The sequence below is a fragment of the Tachysurus vachellii genome, chromosome 4, assembly GCF_030014155.1.
Source record: "Tachysurus vachellii isolate PV-2020 chromosome 4, HZAU_Pvac_v1, whole genome shotgun sequence".
NCBI classification, from domain to species: Eukaryota; Metazoa; Chordata; class Actinopteri; order Siluriformes; family Bagridae; genus Tachysurus; species Tachysurus vachellii.
In genome coordinates, this window is record NC_083463.1 from 2,665,435 (window position 1) to 2,670,460 (window position 5,026).

Sequence of the window (5,026 nt, forward strand, 5' to 3'; positions counted from 1 at the left end):
TAGCTCATAAGACCAGAGACTTGGGATGTTATGACAGTAAGAGAAATGTTTAATAAGAATTAGGTAGAATTTCTATTTTATTTACCCAAAAATAAGGATACGTGTGTTTTTGTGTATCTCATCTGTTCTGAGTCACGGCACTAGTTATAAAGTGGTAACGTGGAACTATGAAATAAAACAGTTACTTCCGTTGGTTTTATTTATAGCCATTTATAACGGTTTACGTTTGTCGCGTCAGTTTCTCGTGTCCGCTTGTAACCAACTAATTTTATGTAACATACTAACGTTATAAATTTTAGTTATATCACTTTGTTTTTTGTTTTTTTTCTTTTTCTGAAGATATGATATGTCTAGCAGGAAAGCTGCGATCATCACAATGAGACACTGTACATAATGTGTTGTTATAACATACCGCAGGTACTAAACACAGCTAAGGCTTTCATTTCCTAACAAGTAAACTCCGGGAAAGTGCTGAATTGTTTTCAGCGCTGAAGTGCTTTTAAAAACAGCAACTATTCATTACGTCCTTTGTATCTTCATCTGTGTCTCAGACTGAAGACGGGAACATCGTAAACTGTCTGAGGAATTGAGCGAAAAAAAAAACCTGGACTCTGTGTGAAATTGTAATTATCAAGTCGTTAGATGCTGTAAAGTTGCAGCATTTGTTATTTACATACTGTTTTTATTTTTTGTGTGTAAAAAAAGCTGTAACTTTTTTTTAATATATATATTTATATATATAATTCTGCATGCATGAGGATCTCCCGACTGTTCTGCTGTTTTATCTTAACTCGAGATCCACTCAGGCAACCTTAATGAAGTCTGCATCGATCTCCGTCTCTGAATATTTATGGAAAAAAGAGTTTGTGCCAAAATCGCTTCATGATCTATTTATGATGGATTAATGTGGAGTCGTCTCGTGACATATATACTGCACACAAAGGCTTACACTTCAAACCGCACAATGACGTTTATGACCTTATTTTACCTGCAGCTTGATAACACATGAGGATTTTATACGAGCTCGCTTAATACTTTAAAGGCACATTTTTATACAGTACTTATTCCCCAAATTGGCTGTCGGATGATGATGAAATCCACATTGTGAATGTTGGTGAATGAGCCAGAATTAAAGATTTTAGCCTGTGATAAAGACCTTAGCCAAAGAGAAACTTTTTTATCTCAAGTTTAATCGTTTTTTTTTTTCCAAGTGTAAGATTTTGTATTTTATATTGAGTGCAAAATATTAGCAAACGATAAAGGTTTTAGAACGAACTAAGTTACTTTTTAAATTTTAGTTAAATCGTTTTCCATCCCAAAACAATTTAGCTACGGTTAAAGATTTATATTGTAGATAAATATACTTAAAAACTTCAGTTTGAGTTAAACATTTTCAGTCCAGAATTTTAAGATTTCAACATTAATTAAAAAAGTTCTAGCCGGTGGTAAAGACTTTATCCTGGGCTTAAATATAAATCTTTAATTCTGACTAAAATCTTTGACTTGGGCTAGAATTTCAATCTTGGGATAAAATCTTTGACTTGGGGGAAAAAACAAAATCTTTACGGATTTTATTTATTTATTTATTTATTTATTTATTTATTTATTTATTTATTTATTTTTTATGATTTAGCCTTAGATAAAAAGATTTTATCCCATGCTAAAAATTTAGGCTGAGGTCAGGATATTATCATGAGAAAAATTGTAAAGAGTATAAATAAAGTGAATAGGTGAAATATTTGGAATAAACCTGCAAATGGTGTTATAACATGTGCTTATAGACAGGCGTAAGCCCGGAAAGTGATTATGATGGTTCACAAAAAGTTTAATTATCACTGATATAATAATAACAGTGAAGTTACCAATCATCAGTCAAATGCAGGTCCTGTATGCAGTTTTATAATTTATCTGAAATTCAAATTTTAATGGTCGCATTTTTCTGGGAATTAAAGTGTAACGTCAACGTTTCATTTATTTGTTAAACGGAAACTTGCGATAAACTTTGACCTACATTTGCTCGATTTCATCTGAATCTCACTGCAAAAAATTCAAATCCAAACATCTTAAATATGTTAAAACTTATGACTGTTATAACCTTATGTTAAAATGAACAAATTATTAAACATGATTTTTAAACCTTCATTTTAAATCTATTAATTGTATTTTGTTTAGAAGGAACCAACATCATCGACCAGTACAGTAGAACGTTACAGCTCATATTTCTCAAAATTACAAATGTTTCGAATCATTTTAAGGCAATTAAATGTTTTCATCACGATCTAACAATGATAAATATTAGCCACATTCTGCTATATTTAAGATATTTCCTGTTTGATACGATTTTTGTAGTGCAGAAATGTTGCTAATCTTATGCTGTAAGTAGACACCAAAACAATGATGTCTTAGCATGTGGGAAAGAAGAAGCTATAATTTTTTTTACATATTTGTTAGGCTTGAAATGAGTACAGCATCAAATTCTAGCTGAATAATGTTAGATTTGATTTATAATAATCACCTAATAAGAAATATTAGATACATTAGGTCATATTTAAGATATTTTCACTTGCTAAGTCATATTTCTTTGCAGCGCATAGGATTTATTCTAAATCAGGAATTTTTCGACCTGAATGGTAGAATTCAGGATAAGGATTTAGAAAACTGGAAAAACAGAACGTTGAAGAGCGAAACAAATAAAGAATGTTGAAAAAAAAAAAAGGAACGTGTGAAAAAGAAATCTTGTGATGTTTTGTTCGTTCGCTGGATCGTTTGTGTGATGGTTCTCCGGTGAGTAAAAATGAGTCAAAACAGTCTTGAAACTAGTTTTGTACTCAAAAGGTATCGGTTTATGGTCATTGGCCACCTTAACATACATGTGACATGCAGCACAATCATAATTTCTGCACATCGGAAAATACATAACGTGTGTGAGATCTAGGGTAGAAGTCAAACTAAACCTAGACACAAGGCTCTACCGAGAATATAAAATTAGTTCTACTTTCTCCAAACACACACACGACTTAGCTTCTATGATATCGTATAACTGTGTTCACACCCTCTGAGTTAAAAAGTTAATGTTTTTCATTACAAACTGCTTCTTTTTTTTTTTACTCGAGTCTATTTGTTCCATAAGAAGTTTTAACGACAGACATGGCATCTAAACTGAAAGACGACATTGTAAACTATGCCATACTGCATACTTTCTTTTTAAATGATAACCAGTGACATTTAGATCCACACTTCATATCATATAATATTTCAAATATCATATATCGTACCGTCCGCTATTTATCCCACCCGCTTCCCCCGCTTCAAAACAAATTCACGTACAAAAACCGACTAAAGCAAAAGCAGGGAGTACGTCATGTGATGCATTAAAACATTATCAAAATCCTGTACAACTCATCAGAACAATAATTAAAAAAATAAAATAGAACTGAATCTGGTAAAAGTGAAAGGTAACAGACGATCTCCATCATCAACAACAACAAAGAAACATACAGTGAAATAAAACTGAGGAAAATCAACACAGGATTTCTTTTCTGTTGAGACACACTTTTCCAAAAAAATAATAATAATAATAAAAAAACACCCATATTCTAAATAAACGTTAAAAAAAAAAAAAAAAAAAAAAAAAATTATAGAGAAATCCATCATGATCATTTTGAAGGCTAATCAAATCAACCGCTAATCACGGGTTCACACTGTAATGTAAATTTGTTTAACACCAGTTAAATTCGACATAGTGCATAAAATTGATTTTATACATACATTATACTCACATTATGCAGTTAAATACATCTCACATTGGTTTTATTTCCATGGTCTGTGGCTCCCAGAAGCAAAGAATAGAATTTCATAATCATTTCTGTCTGCAGTAAATTTCAGATCGGACAAATAAAAAAAAAAAAAATCAAACGTTTTTTTTTTTTTTTTTAATATATTTTGGGAATCGAGTTAAATTCATGATCAAATACTGATTTATTGAATATTAATAAATATTCATGAATCATTAAATGATTCTGCTAAAATAAACACATTATGAATATAACAAATTCATTTTGCTTTTTAACAAACTTAAAATTAAAAATAAAATCTACAAATCGGTTTATATTCATATTTATTTGATTTGATTCCCTTCAGTAAAACAAAAATAAATTAAATGAAAGTCATTTAGAATGTATTATTGAGTTGTAAACGTAATCTTATTACATCATTGTTATAAATCTGTTGCCTCTTGAACGTACGTAGTTATTTTAGTGTCTATTTCAAAAAGAAAGAAATAAAACAAAATCAAAACAATTCGATATTTCTAAATACCCATCGTTATTTTTGTTGTTCGATTGTTCGTTTTTTTTTAAAATTATATTAAAATAAAGTAAATAAAAGAAGAAATAAACAGCTGAAATTTTGTCACATATTTGGGAAACCAATGTCAAGGTAAATATTTATCTGAGATTTTATTTGATAATTATTATGGCAGAGTAGGCAAGCTGATTATGTTTCAAATGTTAGCATAACGTGCTAAAATCACTGAATTATGGCTGTCATTTTGGTCCACGCAATTATCAGTGAAATTCTGGAATATCGGCGTTCGACCCGTCGTCCGTGTTACAGCGGTTCGCCGAAACGTTTCCCTTCTCAGCGCGTCCTGATTGTTCTGATTGTGCAAATCTGAGTGGTTTCGAATTAGCCGGCTAAATATTATGACCTGAAAGAGTAGAGAGAAGTGTGTGTACGAGAGCCCTCGCTTCAGGGCGTCCTCTCAGAAACACAACAACAACAACACACACTTTTAGCACGAACCCCCCCCCCCCCACACACACACACCTCGTACAGTGACTCCCCATCCCCCGCTCCCCTCAGAGAGCAACGGCTAATTCTGAAGCTTTCCAAAAAGAGCACAATGGTGCTGATTCACAAAGTGGGCAAACAAAAAGAAAAGAAAAGAAAAGAAAAGAAAAGAAAAGAAAAGAAAAGAAACTAAGCGAGGGGGGAAGGGAGGGGAGGGGGTAGAAGAAATGTAAAC

At 31.8% G+C, this 5,026-nt stretch overlaps 1 protein-coding gene across 1 annotated transcript in view; it reads right to left on the reverse strand.

Moving 5' to 3' along the window:
- Positions 1-2,817: 2,817 nt before the first annotated feature.
- The window catches only part of negr1 (neuronal growth regulator 1), a 181,498-nt gene continuing 179,289 nt past the window's right edge, over positions 2,818-5,026 (reverse strand). Inside the window, exon 7 of the mRNA XM_060867398.1 lies at positions 2,818-5,026. This exon is cut by the window's right edge and continues 312 nt beyond it. The gene's annotated coding sequence lies outside the window, so the exon portion shown is untranslated.